The 16,805-nt window shown below is 36.6% G+C and overlaps 1 protein-coding gene across 3 annotated transcripts in view; it reads left to right on the forward strand.

The window, feature by feature from the left end:
- The first annotated feature begins 429 nt into the window (after positions 1-429).
- Positions 430-16,805, forward strand: part of LOC129776987 (protein spaetzle 3) — an 83,360-nt gene continuing 66,984 nt past the window's right edge. The window contains exon 1 of one of the 3 annotated variants that reach the window (XM_055782995.1): positions 430-1,177. The gene's annotated coding sequence lies outside the window, so the exon portion shown is untranslated. The remainder of the gene's footprint in view (positions 1,178-16,805) is intronic. The other 2 variants (XM_055782996.1, XM_055782993.1) reach the window with 2 other exon arrangements.

The following is a 16,805-nucleotide window of genomic DNA, read 5'->3' on the forward strand; positions in this document are numbered from 1 at the left end:
AGCCAGTAAAACTAATGAAAATTTCTACGGATTCACACTGAAAAAAATAACTGGCATCTATGAAACGGGACACGATGATTCACAACCTGATACCCTTCGAGCAAATATTTGGATAATTGGATTTGTACCAAATATTGTTGGGGGGAAAAAATTGCGGAAAAGAGCGATAGAATGTGCTCTCTTCTGGCCCATTTTTTCAATCGAGTTCGTCGTCTGCTCACGGAATGAATCTCACCTGAGTCTTTTGTACCGTGTACTTATGGATGAATACGAATGTTCATTTGGAGTTCGAGTTCAGTAGTATACATATTTCTCGGAGACTTGGATACTCTCACTCGGAGCTCGCACCTAGCAGCTTAGTTCACGCTCTTAGTGTGCAGCAAACCGGACAGGCGGCTAGTTTTAATTGTATCCCATGGATCGGATTGCGTTCAGTTCGCTTCATTCACTGGCACTGCCAACACGTCGTTGCCGTCGTCGTCATCCAGTGTTGCAGTTCGGTTCTCACGCGTCGTGACAGAAGAGTGAATTATCTCGGTGTATTGGTTCCGTGGTGGATCGGTGAAAATAACGCAGTGCTAGTTCTGTTGACGCGAAATCTTTCGGCTTATAAAATTTGTACTTGAAGTTCAATGTCGTTATCAGCGACTTTCGTCGTAGTCGTCGTCGTCGTCGTTTGACATCTCTGTGATTTGTTCCGATCGGTAATAATGGATGGATTGTTGTTATCCACGCACCAAAGTTTAGTGGCGATGATGAAAATGCAAATAGCAGTGCGCTAAGGTTACCGCCGTGAGACAGAAAAAGCGCGCAATTTGGTGCAATTAGAGATCCGGACGAAGTGATGCAATGGATGATGAAGATTAGAGCCGCACGATGGGAACGATCTTTCGCACGAGGGTTGAAAATGTTGACACACACAAGTCCTCTCAGCCGCGTGGAGGATTTTCGTTTTCAACATTCGTTGTTTTTTTCGCTCGTTGCTTCCTTCTCGTGCGTTTCTGAGCTGCCGTGAGTTGGCGTGACATTGAAGAGATGTGCAGCAGCGCGGTGCTATAAGTCGCCGTGAGATAAAATTAGAGGAAGACAAAGGCAGAGTGAACTATTCTGTGCGGTGTGTAGTTCGATGAGATTACGACGGCTTTTGAGATGTGGTTGTGTTCGGTACACTCTATAGGTCATATTTACAAATCGTTTCCGAGCCTTGAAGAGATGCTAATTATTTAATCGAATATAAAGAAGCACACGAGTTTTTGCACTTTTCCAATCAGGTTATTGGCGCTGATTCAGCAGTGGCGATATAAATTGCTGATCTTCTGGAGTGTAGATTTAGAGTTTTAGATTCGATTGACAGCTTTCTGCAGGTCGGATGGAGGACATCGCGAACTTGAATTTAAAATTCGTCGTTCGTGTGGTTGGATACACTACTTCATTCTCATAGCGGTTTAGGCCTATCGTAAAAGGGAATGTTCCGTTGTTTCCATTCACATCGTTATTTCACACTCGATTTTCAGTAGCTAAATACAAGGTCGATTATTGTCGAATAAATTTTGTCAGATAATACCAATTTTTGTCTCCCCGAGGGCTTCTGGGGATTGGACGATTCAAAATGCGGGAGACGTATTGATCATTGATTCATTTATTGTGTTTGTCTTACTTTGCTACGAAGTGATGCACATGGAATGCTCGGACAGGAAGTTTCGGATCTCAAATCTTGACACTTCAGGCTAAAGGTTGAACTTGTTATTGTATCTTCCAGCTCCCAGTATTGCATATCTGGGAGGTGAAGTAGGCATGTTCACGTTATTCACGTATTATATTTTTCATATGAGAGCCCCAAATAAATAATGAGTATTTGGGGCACTGTATAAAAAAAATTTATATTATTTCACGTCTACTTCACCTACAATTATTATTTGATGCCTTTTGTTTATAATTTCTAGACGTTTGTAATCATCGTTTGGTTCCGAGAGACTTGAATGCTTGCATACGTTTAACTGTGAAAAAATTTGCATTATGTTTGAGTGTTCTATGCTAGGATTTGGTATATTTATTCCTATCCCTGTTTGTGGTATTTTTGGTCAGAGAAGAAAAATCTCTCCATCAATTTGTTTGGTCCAAGGAAAATAGTTCTTTAAAATATTAATTAGCTCTTATAATGGTAACTGGGTATTTTTGAGTATTTCTGTTTCGAATAAAAGTTTGTATTCCATTTGGGTTGGATGAAATATTATTTTTCCACAGCATTTGGGAATTATTTGACCCAAGTATAACTTTTGAAAAGGGCGTCTTGATTTTAGTAAGAGAAATCTTTGATAATTTATATATCAAAAACTATGCTACCGAAATAGTGTCTTAGAAAGAATTATAGAGTATTGATGTCCAGACGTGAAAAAAAAATATACTGGGAGAAGAAATAGTACTCTTTTTTTATTTACAAAAAAAAACTTAAATTGGCAATACAGGTTGGACTCGAATATATACAATTTTGGATGCGATTATATACAGTCTGAAGAAAATTTTTTTATGTTTCAAATATGACTTATTTCAAGAAGAAATGTAACCGTTCAACGTTAATGTGTAATTTAAGTGACTAATTCATATACAGTGGGGTAAAAATCGTGATTTTTGAAGATTTTGCTTGAATTTTCACCAACAGTTAATTATATCGATATTGCAGCCAAATCAAGATAGATAGAAGTTGGGTGTCAAAGAACAAATTGTAGAGCGGTTAGAGAGCTTCAATTTGATTGGTAGAAGCAATCCAGTTTAATAAAAAAAATCAGGATGACATTAATAATAATACATTACCAATTACTAACTTTTAAGTTTTTCACTTCCAAAATGTTATTAAAATCCATTAATTTAGATGTTTCACTACTATATCCTGTATCAAATTTCTCATCTTTCAAATGAAAGCAACAGACTCGTCTTCCGTAGCGTACTTTGTAATGTAGAGTCAGTTCGAGGCAACAGAGTCCGAAACAAAAAAAAAAAGGTCTATTACTCTGTCATTGTTGAAATTCGAACATATTAGTAGAAGGATTTTTTTCCATCAAATATGATCGTCGATCACCCTCTGAGAGAATCTGGATAATTTTTTTTCATGTGAGAAAGGTATTTTCTGTCTTTAAGGGGATGAATCAAAAATCAAATTTCTCTTTTATATTTAAAAAAAAAAAAGAAAAATACATGCATATTTTACATATTCTTTTTATTTTTTTCATATAAAAGAGAAGTCATGTAGAAAATTTAAAAAATAGGTAAAAAATGGTAAAACTGTTTTTGACGAACTTTGTGGAACATTGAATTTTTATGAATTTTCGAAACTGCGAATTTTTGTATGTTAACAATCATTTTTAGTCACAAATTATGAGTCCTGATATAATTTAAAATAAAAAGCTCTTTATCAATCCTCCTTCTAAATGCAGTCATTGTTGAGATATTTAAAAAAAACATTTCTAATTTATTGTCTTTTCTCTTAATTTTTTTAAAATTTATATATGTACTTTTTATTTTTTTAACTTTTTCAAATAGAATAGAAGTCATGTAGAAAATTTGAAAAATAAACCCAAGGTGGTAAAACTATTTTGACGAACTTTGTGGAATATCGAATTTTTTATTAATTTTCGAAACTTGTATTGTTAACAATCATTTTCAGCCACAAATTATGAATCCTGATATGATTTAAAATAAAAAAGCTCTTTATCAATCCCCTTCTAAACGTAACTATTCTCGAGATACTTAAAAACATATTTCTAATTTTTTGTCTTTTTTTATAGTAAATAAATAGGCTCTTTTAATATATTTGTCAAAATTTTATGAATTTGCTTATAATTTTTAACAACTTTTCCAAATACATCATTATGGTGAAAATATATGTTTATGAGTTACGTTGAAAAACATTTGAAACATTGTCTTCATGTGGGTTAATACAAAACGTAGCGATAATGTTTTTCAACGTAAATCTAAAACATATAGTTTTACCATAATGATGTATTTGGAGAAGTAGTTGAAAATTATAAACAAATTCATAAAATTTCATGAACAATTTCCAATGTGGATTCGAAGACCCCCCGCACGAAAAACATATTAAAAGAGCCTATTTACTATAAAAAAGACAATAAATTAGAAATATTGTTTTATAATATCTCGAGAATGGGTACATTTAGAAGGAAATTGATAAAGAGCTTTTTTGTTTTAAATCACATCTGAATTCATAATTTGTGGCTAAAAATGATTGTTACTATACATAAATTCGAAGTTTCGAAAATTCATTAAAACTCGATGTTCCACAAAGTTCGTGAAAAATAGTTTTACCATCATGGAGTAATTTTTAAAATTTTCTGCATGGCTTCTTTTTATATAAAAAAAAAATTAAATACATAAAAAAAGTTAAAAAAAATTAAAAAGACAATAAATTAGAAATGTTTCTTCAAATATCTCGACAATGGCTGCATTTAGAAGAAGATTGATAAAGAGCTTTTTATTTCAAATCACATCAGAATTTGTAATTTTTGGCTGAAATGATTGTTACCATACAAAAATTCCAAGTTTCGAAAATTCATAAAAATTCAATGTTCCACAAAGTTCGTCAAAAATAGTTTTACCATCTTGTACCCATTTTTAAAAATTTTCCACATGATTTCTATTTTATATGAAAAATTTAAAAAAAATAACAAACATATATTTTAGATATTTAAATATTGCAATTTTTTTTGTAATAAAAAAGAGTACTATTTTTTTCACAGTATATATTTTTTCACGTTTTAACATCAATACTCTATAACTCTTTCTAAGGCACTATTTCGATACGACTCATAGTTTTTGAGATATAAATTATCAAAAATTTATATATCGATAGAATAGGAATACTCTCTAACGCCTAGAAACGGCTAATGTGTAATAGATAAAGATGTGTAGCAATGAGATAGGAATACTTTACGCCTAAATGGCTACTGTGTAATATACAACATTATAAAAATGTTTACGATAAATTCGGCTCTGTTACAGTTGAAATGCTAGATGAACCTAATAATAAAAATAAAACAGATGGGATAAAAAAAATCGAAGATTTCTCTTACTAAAATCGATACGTCTTTTTCAAGAGTTACACTTGAGTCAAAAAATCTCCAAATGCTGGGGAAAATTCATATTTCAAAAATACAAGTTTTTAAAATCGGCATTTTTAGTTCGACGTCATTTGGAATTGCACTATACCTATAAATTACGGTTTTCTGAAAGAAGGAATCAAATGTTAAGTATTATACCGCTTGGTCGCTTTGTTCGAATACATGCCTCAAACACTGACATTCATACTCTGTCTGGTTTTACACCCGGCAACACAATTAGATCCAAATTATGTCTTCTATTTATTACCTTCATCTAGTCCTATTTTTCGAGTCTATACAACATATTTTCTGCCGTTTTCCAATATTTTTCATGAGTAATTATGATATGATGTCCGCTGCTTATTACTGATATCGATTTCGCACTGTTTAAAGTGTAATATGGACGGAAAACTCTTTCTCTCTACAAGGGAACTTCGATATAACGTACAATTCGCTTTCAAAGTTGTACGTTATATCAAAGCATAATAAAGAACCCAGGAACATACCTTACATTACTTTATGGTATTGCTGTTTTGGTAAGGTTAGTAAATAGGGATGAAAAAGTTCAATTAGAAGATCTCCAACCTTTCTTATGATGTTTCCTTCATATTGTTGATTAAAGCTTGATTCATTTAGAATCAGGAATCACAACACCAGTTGTATCTCGGAATTTGTTGAAAGTATAAAAATGTATTTATATTAAAATACATATATTTTTTGTTCTTTCAAAAAAGCTATTGACAAAATTATTCCTTTACCGTTGGAATTTTCGTACTTTTCTTCGAATACCTCCATCCGAGTTTAGACTCTCTGTTGGTAGATCCGTTTGATGTTCGGCCAAATTTTTGACGTGGGACTACGTCTAACCGGAGTATATGGGGGGTAAAATGAAAACCTAAACACTGAACATGCAGGAAAAAATGAAAGATTCCGAATGATTATAACTTGAACATTTCATACTGGATCGGAAAGATGTTTGCATCAATTGATAGGGAATATTTCTACGCTTCTATCGCAATTAATAAAATGTTATTTTACATTAGATAAACAATTGAATAACTGTAAAATGTTAAGCGTTATCTAAACGGCATAACTGCCTCTTTTTGATTGGCCCGATCTACGATTTCCCTGACACAGCCATCAAACCCAAGCAGCCTTGGGTAAATCAGCATTTCAAATATATGAAAATCGGGGGTATTTTTGTTCCGACTGAAATGTGTTTCCCTAACACAGACTTTAAATCCAAGGAGCGTGGGGAAATTGGCATTCCAAATACATGTAAGTCAGGGGCATTTTTGGTCCGACTGAAATGTGTTTCCCTAACACAGAGTTCAAATCCACGTAGCGTGGGGAAATCAACATTGCAAATTCATGAAAGTCGGGGGAATTTTTGTTCCGACTGAAATGTGTTTCCCCAACACAGACTTCAGAACCAAGGTGTCTGAGGAAATTGGCATTGTAAATTCATGCAAGTCAGTGGCATATTTGTTCCGACTGAAATGTGTTTGCTTAACACAGACTTCAAAACCAAAATGTCTGTGAAAATCGGCTCTGCAAATAAATGCAAGCTTCGAGTACTTTTGTACTCGCTTGCCTTTGCTGCGATAACGCCTATTCATTAAACAATATGCGTTCGACATACATGTCAAAATCGGAACTGTTCATATAATCAAGCGAATTCGCGGTTCAATAAGTACGTACACTTGAGAGATGCAAACTTCAGAAGCAAATGTAAAATAAAATAATCGTTTGAAAATTCTCCCGTTCACAAACCGTAAAAGGACTGTCATTAAATTTACTATCACAATGCATGAATTGACCTTACATGACATTTCACAATCTTTTTACTTACAAATCAAATATATTGAATTCGGGAATTGTTTCATTCCATCAAAAATTTAATCAATACAAACAAATGATTGATAAGCTAAGGTAGTCCCACGTCAACCTTGCGGTTATATCATAGATATAACCCACCCATTTTTTTTCTATCGGTTGCAGCTGGGGAGCGTTGGGAGGGTTGGTGGTCTTCGGTAAATCATTTTTTTTCCATCCAGTCCATCTTCTTCATTACGTATCTGCATATTCGTGCTGTTTAGTCATGACACAGGAATTGTCGGAGAATCTTGCTGGTCGCTGATGCCATACCTTATTTCATAGTTACGACCGTACCTCTTGATCGTCCTATCGAGGAGGTTCAACAGGCTGAAAGAAGCGGCTTGGAGAATCAGCAGCATCCTAAACTGCATGTTCTCAGCAACAACCAGGTACAACGGAAGAACGGACTCGTTCATGAGATTGACTGCACTTGTCAGCCTGCGGGAATGCTGCCACTTCGGTATCCTGGAGCACGACGAAGTATTTGTGTCGCGAAACTGTGTTATCACCTCGTCGAAATGGAAGAACAGATCACATAGTAGTTGTTGATCTGGCTGTGGATCTTCTGCCTCGGGGGGTTCTTGTACTTGACTTCCATTGATGCGAAAGGTTCGTGTCCCTCTACGGATGAATTGCTTAGCCGTATTGAACTTAGTCTCGACATATCTCTTGCTCTGTTGTTCCTTCCAGTTCTCTGCATTTGCTGCTTGATTTAATCGATTTCCGTTTGGAAGACCATATTATTGCGTACAATTGCCCTACGCCTCGCGTTCATTGCATTTTGATTAAGCTTCCCAACGAACTGTGTATACACTTCCTCGAACATTTTGAGTATTCGAAGGGCGAGTGCTCATTACCGTCTGTGCAGATGTAATAGACGTGAATCTGTTCAATTCGCTCCGTTCTGTTCCGTGTCTCCTTTGTTAGCAAATTAGGCGATGGCATGGCATTTTGAAAGTCCTACCCTACAGTAGGACGTTTTCAAGGTGCCGTCCCTAATTTGGAGAACAGATTCAAGCCACCAGTGATCCGGGAGCCCTAGCCCGGGATAGTTATAGCGCTCTTACTCGTTCGTACTTAGCCACAATCAAGCACCCGATCTCGGTGCCAAAACCAGGTGTATGTGTGTTTCCCGTTCACGCTTGATAAAATGAAATGACTTATCTGATCTATGTGATAAACGTAGAGACAAGTGAGACCAACATGCTCCCCTCGGCCAGAATGATATCGATTCCGGTAATAATAGAGATAGTGGTCTGAAAAATACCCTTCACTCAGAAACTTTTTCAGTGACGCGATAAATATGACTAGGCTTTGCTGTACTACCGTTTTCAAAGCTACGTTGGGACTTCCTTTAGGATCCGGCGCTTCAGTTATCATCGGTCTCTTTGCTGCCGTCTTCAGGTTCTAGATGGTAGGTAGGTTCTATCTGATCACCGTATGGTGTGGTTGACCAGAGAGCTGGATCATTCTCTAGGGAACATCCATTGATGATCCTTTTTAGTTCCTCTGGGCAACTTTCGTGTGGCGTCGGTTCTGGCCCTCTGAATGCTTCTTCGATCACTAAGACAGCTCAATTGAAGAGAACGAATAGTTCGTTCCACCAGTATGTTGGGTGGCGTCCATTTCTCGGTTCATGGTTCCTCGGCATAGCTACACATGCTCTCGTTATTGTCTCTGTTAGCTGTCGTAAATTTATGATACCTTCTCGTTCTTCTTGTTCGGATCACTTATTGGGTACATTTTATAATGCATCTCGAATATATCAACAACATTAATCTTCTATACATTCTCACGCTTCCAATAGTTCAACGTCAGTGCTCAGTGATGATCGGGATCATTTATGTTTTTTTTTCTCCCTGCATAATTATAAATAATTAAAACATGCCCTTCTCTGTAGACCTTCAAACAAGCTTGTACAGTTCAAGCTCCATTTCAGCTCCCGTGAGCTGAGCAGCTGTCAAACGAATTTGTTATTTATCTGCTCAATTAAACAGTCACGTCTCGGGGGAATTGTGCTCTGAATCCGACTCCATTCGAGACGACCAAAAGACGCGAGATTTATCACCGCTGTTGACTCGCACAGGTCCTGTGTACTGACATGGTTGCTCAGAATGCGGGTCTCAAGGAGGTCGCCTCGCGCGCAAGATTCGTTTGCTGATCATAGGTGTCTGCAACAGGGAGCCATACAATGATATCTTCAGAGCAGCTAAATTGGTGTTCGCGCACAGCTTTCAACGAATCGAGCCCGTGCTCGAGGGCACAGAAAACAACAAACCGTAGCAGCTCCACAACGTTCAATTGGAGGCACTGAAGCGTGATCCAGGACTAGTTTGGCAGTATATGGTATTGAAGGTTTATTCAGCGCAAAATGGATTGGAACCCAAGCTGTTGCCACGGCCCCTGCACCGGTTCAATTGTCATCACATAAAGTGCAGATAAAGATTGTTGTCGTGCTGCGACCGCATTATGTATGCAAATGATTGTCGATCCTAAATATAATCCAATCCAAGGGTAGTTTCCAATATGAGACCGTGTTGGTGAGTGATTGTACTGGCAAAGGTTGTACCATGCTCTGATTACAAAATTGAATGATTTGTGAAGTTGCGCAACACGGCATTGTTTACGCTGAAAATCATGATCCGACGGTAAAAAATTGTGTAAATATTCTCGAATCGAAAGTTCGGATAAAACTCAACACAGGATTTGAGTGGCCCGAATGAAATCATAACTAGAGGCTCGCGGAATTCCAGTTCGAGTTCATTTTTCGCCACCTCGATTGGGACCAAATACTGAATGGCGATTTTGTCACTCGTAAATTCCAAATATGACATCGATAATCCGCTTGATCCGGTAGCGGGCGGCGAATAATAAACCATTGAAAAACATCGGTTTATCGGTACCGGCTCGATGTGGGGCAATTTAGAGTGGAATGGTTTTCTTAAGCGGTCTTATTTTTTATGTTTTTGCTACCGCAATCGCAGTTGTTGTATTCGTCAGATGACACCCAATCGACCTCATTGGTATGTTGAAACGAATGGAATGGGATAATAAGATCAGCAGTGATAGTTTTACGCCTGTGTGGTCTTCAAATTACGTTTTGAATCTCATTGCCTCACGTAGTGGTCGTACTGTGTGGTCCTTTTTTTTTTGTTACGGATCTGTTTGTTACAACATCATGGTCATTTAGTTGTGACAATTTCATTGTGATCTTATTGCGATTTTTGCGGAAATCATAAAACAGGGTAGATTGTTCCTGAACCAACTCTCTGAATTGTACTAGGTGTGCAAGTTGAAATTGTCGGTTTTTTTTTTAATGAAGAAAACACATAGTTTTGCGAAGAGCCTTAACATATTTTTATTCCAAGTATTCCCCGTTTCAATCATCTTAACACATCTCTCGAAAATTGGTGACCCATTCTCCAACAACTTCGTATTCGGCGAAGTGCTGCTCTACAAGTGCGTGCGTGTGCGTGTGTGATTATATTTTCCAGGGTTTCTATCGCGTCTTTAAGGTGGTACAGTGTCGACGCGATGACAGTGGTACGGTGTCGACGTCTAGTGGCAACTTCCAATTAGGGGCCATAATTTGGGTCCCAAACTCGTTAGTGTAATGTCTATCAGATTAGAAGACACGAATCCAGTTTTAAAACGTTAAAATCTGAATGAAAATTTTTACATCATGTTATTTAATTACTTGAAACATGTGTTTCTGACTTTTATTCAACAATGTCCAACATTGTCACTGAATATTTTCATTATAATATAAAGTTGTCTTCAAAAACAATTTTCATATACGAGCACTTTGAAACGATTTTTTCGAACTTCAACTTGAAAGTTATCTGAAAAAATCACTAAATCATCAAATTGAAATTTGATTGCAGCATATACAAGTTATAACAGATGACTTTTGATAAAAAATAGTGATTCTCACTGGATGTTTCGAAAAAAAAATCAATTTTGAAAATGTTTAGTTTTCATATGCATTTTTTCAACTTGTCCGTAGAGCGGAGTAAGATGAAACGCGGAACTATCATGAGTTTAATGTGCGGGTTTGCTTCTCGAACTATCTACAACTGATTTATGGAATACTAAATTGAAGGAATTACATATAAAAATTTGGAAAAAGGGTTTTGAAACACGTGAGATTAGGGGGAGTAGTCTAATACACACAAAATCAGGGTTGCCAATAATATTTTTCAAAAAACTGGAAAATTGCTCTCAAAAAACTGGAAGAAAACTGGATCCTGAAGAACCGTTTTATTTTAAGAAGATTGGTTATGATTTATATAAAATTATTTTTTTATCCATTCCAATGCTCAAGAAATAAACTTTTCTTTGAAGCTTCGTGTAGTAATTATATGGAGTTCATAAAACTGTAACTGTAATTACTGTGAAACGATATTTGAGGGACGGTTTCATTTGGGCAAAACTTGAAGAGTCTCGCATTTATCGCTTCATATTCATAAAATCGCCGCAAAACTGTGAATAGTTCAATACCTCAAAACGATACGGATTAGCATAAGATACGAGGTGAAATACCAAAGAAAAATACCATAAACAACTTCCCATAATTTTATATCAATAATGAAATGAGCATATTCCATGCCAAAACAGCACTGCTCAAGTATTACTTTGATATTGAAATTATAAAATTTTGGTATTGAGGAGCTATTTCTCTCATTTTTTGGTATTATTCATTGGTAATTTACTTCTTATATAAGGCTTGTCCAAACCAAATTTTAGTATGAAGATCAAAATGAGATATCCTTAAATATTACCTCTTATGGTAGATCGATTGGTCTGAACTTCAGAATGGTTTGGAAGACCTACAAAATCTGAAATTTATATAAATCGAAACAAAGTGTGACACATTGGCTGTTAAATAAGATAGAAATTGAGTGATAGCCTGTTTTTGAAGTAGTTTGATAAGTTTCCAGCATTCGGTTTGCTCTTCGTTTTAGCATTTCCGACAAAACACCGACGAATTGAACGAAATGGGAAGAACCAAATAACAAACTCGCCTGTCGCAAAAGTCCATGAGGTACATGAAACACGAAAAACAGTATATTTTCACTACACGCACTGCGCGCTAACCGTATTGAATCCGGAAATGTAAGCAATTCGCGATGACAGTGGTACGGTGTCGACGTCTAGTGGCAACTTCCAATTAGGGGCCATAATTTGGGTCCCAAACTCGTTAGTGTAATGTCTATCAGATTAGAAGACACGAATCCAGTTTTAAAACGTTAAAATCTGAATGAAAATTTTTACATCATGTTATTTAATTACTTGAAACATGTGTTTCTGACTTTTATTCAACAATGTCCAACATTGTCACTGAATATTTTCATTATAATATAAAGTTGTCTTCAAAAACAATTTTCATATACGATTTTTTCACCACCTGCAAAAAGGGATTTTTGTTTGAATAGAATATTTATTTGATTCGGGAAAGTAAATTTTCATTCATAATTTTAATTTTGAAAACGTGTTCTTTCCGCCTGAAAATCAGTTATCCTTTGACGCCCCCCTAAACTAGTAAACGAAGCTCAATGTCGTCAACGCGGATACTGAGTTGACTATGTAAGAAAAGAGAGATCGATTCAAGGTCGAACGATAAATGTCAAGAAAAAAAAGACGGGTGGGTAATGTCGGGGACATAACCGGAGTGACGTAGGACTATACAAAGGGGACAGCTTTTGTTAAATATATATTTTAAATATATTGTTTTATTTTCTTCTTCTATGTGAATACCTACCTATCTACCTGAAAAATGGATTAGTTTACTGTTTACTCTTTATGAACATGTTGATGGTTCTGAAAAGAACCTTTGGTGTTGTGTTTTTGTTATCACTCGATATTCCCATCTTGTTCGGTTAAACTTTCCTGTTTAGCTATTGCGTTTGCCACTCGCCACAGCTTTCACAGTTGGAAAATTTCTTCCCATTCAGCTTGTGATATGTTGTTCAGTAAATTACATTTAATGCGACGTGCCGGAGAAACACTTTGCCACTCACTGAAACTAATTGTTGCCTTGATGAGCGCCGAACCGAACCTGTTCTGTTCTTGATGCGGGTTTTCTAATTGTCGTGAGCAGCTTTGCAAGCCAACTCGAGCACTCCGACGGCCGAAACTCTATAATCGCTGTTAGGTATACTGGTGCTCCGGCACCAATCCGTTCGGCCTAGTTACCCTTGCGGAGCAATCAGTGAATGCGATCAACAGGGAACTGGAGACCTGCACGGTTCGAGTGAGACTTTGCCTTTCCCTTAACTTGTCCTCCTTTGTTACTCCCACGATGCCGATGCCGTACAACCACACGGGTTTACGGTTTGAAAGAAAATAAGATATTTTTTTGGGGTCCGCGTGTTTTATACTCTAGCGGTACACACTCACAGGATAGAGACAAATCGGCAGACTCAGCCAGAGGGGCGAGTCCAACGAGACGAACGAATGAGCGTTAAAAGGGAGCGATGGCAAAAAAATACATTCATTACGATTTGTTCGCTCGTTGGATTCACATGCAGGCTAAAAAGGGTCCTTCTCAGGATCACAAAATTATCTTCAATCTTAAGAGTTTATTGTTTTGTTATCACTCGATATCCCCATCTTGTACGGCTAAACCTTCCTGTTTAGCGATTTGTTGCCACTCGCCACAGCTTTCACAGTTGGAAAATTTCTTCCCATCCAGCTTTGTGACATGTTGTACTATAAATTACATTCAATGCGACGTGCCGACGCGCCACTCAGTGTCGCATTGGAGGCGATTTTAACCTGTAATTGAACATTTGCGATGACAGTGGTACAGTGTCGACTATCAATGTTTCGCATTACATGTCCGTCCAATTAGCTAAATGTCGAACTAATTGTAAATTACTGTACTTTCAATCTGGAAACAATTTAGAATTGGTGAAAATTGAATAATCAGGAAAATCCCCAACTATCAATAAGCTCAGAACAACTGTCAAATTCACATACTCATCAGATCTTGGCAAACAAATTATGAAAAAATCAATTTGTGTTTTTTTTTTATTATTTTGGATATTATTTTAGAAAGCATTGAACTGTATTTCCTAAACTCTTTTTTGGAAGGTTTAATGGCCCTGAAAAGCGCCTTGTTTTATGGAATGGTTCCAATTTAGAAAACTTTGTACTCGTGGTTTTGAAAAAAACCATTTCGAACGCCCTCGATGCCGCCTTGTTCTGGATTTACCACTAAAGCAGATTGTATAAAGAACAAACTTTTTTCTTCTGCTACCAGCTGCCGTTTTGCGATTGCGTTTGGCACTCGCTACTCGCTGCAACTGCCTGTTGTCTTGATGTCCACCGAACCGAATGTGTTCTGTTCCGAATGCGGGTTTTCTTATCGTCGCGAGCAGCTTTGCCAGCTAACTCGATCACTTCGGCGGCCGAAACTATATAACGACGGCTAGGTGGACTGGTGCACTGGTACTAACGCGCTCGGCCTAGCTACCCTTGCGAGGAACTCCAGATCAACACGGTTCGAGCGGGATTTTGCCTTTCCCTACACTTTTCCTCCTTTACCATGTCCAGACATGGCTGCTTGGGTTGGTTTGTTGATGTGTTGTGATGAGAACCGATGTGGTGTACGGTTTGAATGAGAATGATCGTTACGGCAGCGGAGCGGGGATTTTTAAGCTGACTGGCTGGCTCGAGAATTACGCATGTGTGAGACTGCGACCAATGTTTCGTTCATTTTTTTCTTTTTCCTTTCCAATCGTGCTTCATTATATTTCGCTGCTGCTCTGGTTGCCCGTTTTGGTCGGTACGATTTGAGGAGCACAAAATGGACCAATCAAAAATGGGCACATAGTGCATTTTGACAATGGTTGATAATTCACAATTATTCAATTATTTATCTCAAGAAAAATGAAATGTTATTCGTTATGATAGATGCGTAGATATATTTCCTATCAATTGATGCAAAATCCTTTGCGATCTATTGAGAAATGCTCGAGTTATAAGCGTTCCAAATCTTGCATTTTTTCCTACTTGTTCAGTGCCTAGATTTCCATTTCACCCCCTATATCTTCCGGTTAGACGTAGTCCTACGTCAAAATTCTCAAGGAATAGGTAGGTGGAGGGAGAGATAATATTCATCATTGTAAATTTATTTTACATAAAATTGATAAAACTAGAGCATACATATAAAAAACTGGATAAAACTGGACGATATTCCAAAAAAACTGGAAGATTTTAAGGGTTCAACTGGATGACTGGATCGAGAAAAAAAACTGGAAGAATCCAGTTTAAACTGGAACATTGGCAACGCTGCACAAAATGGACACTACATACTAGGAATTAATATACGAAATAATAACATCAAGAATACTATTTTGGACGCTTTCATGTCAGTGTAGAGCCACTCTAAACGGCCACTAATGAAGTTTTTTTAACACTGTTTCCGTTTAGGTGCAAGAGAATTTCTATTCTATCGATGCACAACACATGTCGCCTTTTTTCAGCGTAAGAATATTGCTATTGTTCGAATGTTCACAGTTGGGTACCGCAAGATGGCGGATTTCATATTTTCTCAGAACCTCATCAATATGGGTATCAAATGAAAGGGCTTGACTAGTAGAACAGAGTTATTTATAAAAGATGCGAATCCAATATGGCCGCCACCGCAGGATGGCGCCATATATATTTTTTTCACAACCCCATCAATATGGGTATCAAATGAAAGGGCTTGACTAGTAGAATACAGTTATTCATGAAAAATGGCGGCCACTACAAAATAGCGGATTACCTATTTTCTCAGAACCCCATCAATATGGGTATCAAATGAAAAGGCTTGACCAGTAGAACATAGTTATTTATGAAAAATGCCCAAAAATGTTTAAAAAAAAAGTTCTCGACTAGTAGAACATAGCAGATAATGAAAAATCCAATTTCAAGATGGCCGCAGTCCTCAAACAACTAATTACTTTTTGAATGGTTTCATTCAGCTTGACCTGTTTCTATGTATGCTTGAATGTTTGTTGGGTTGTTCCACATTAATAGAAAATTGACCCCGTTCCTGTGGAATGATTCATCTGAAATTTGGAACATACATTTAATTCTGCTGTCATTATAAAAATGCGTATTCCATGATCTTGAAAAATTCAATTTGGCCACCGCAAAAAAAATGGCTGAATGGCTTGATTTGGAGAATACACTACACTTTGAACAACATAAATTCAGAAAGGTCGCCGCCACAAAATGGTCGACTATGTACTTTTTGCAATCCTCTCAATATTGGTATCAAACGAAATGAATTGACTAATAGAATACAGGTACAGGTCGGACATGATTATATACTGACTCGATTATATGTGATTTGATTATATACAATTTTGGACTCGATTATATTCAGTTTGGATTTTTTTTTATATTTCAAATATGGCTTATTTCATGAAGAAATATATTCTTTCAACGTTAATGTGAAGTTTAAGTGGCTATTACATGTACAGTGGGGTAATAATCGTGATTTTTGAAGATTTCGCTTGAATTTTCACCAGGAATTGTTTATATCGATATTGCAGCCAAATTAAGAAAGATCGAAGTTGGGCGTCAAAGAACAAATTGTGGAGCGGTTAAAGAACTTTATTTTAATTGATAGAAACAATCTAGTTTAAAATAAATTTTTCGGATAAAATTAATAATAACACATTAAAAATGATTAACTTTTAAGTGTTCCACTTCCAAAATGTTATTAAAATTAACTAATTTAGTTGTTCCAGTACTATATCCTGTACTAAATTATCTCATCTTTCAAATGAAAGCATCAGAATCGTCTTCCGTAGCGTACTT

This window comes from Toxorhynchites rutilus, chromosome 3 (genome assembly GCF_029784135.1).
Source record: "Toxorhynchites rutilus septentrionalis strain SRP chromosome 3, ASM2978413v1, whole genome shotgun sequence".
Lineage (NCBI taxonomy): Eukaryota > Metazoa > Arthropoda > Insecta > Diptera > Culicidae > Toxorhynchites > Toxorhynchites rutilus.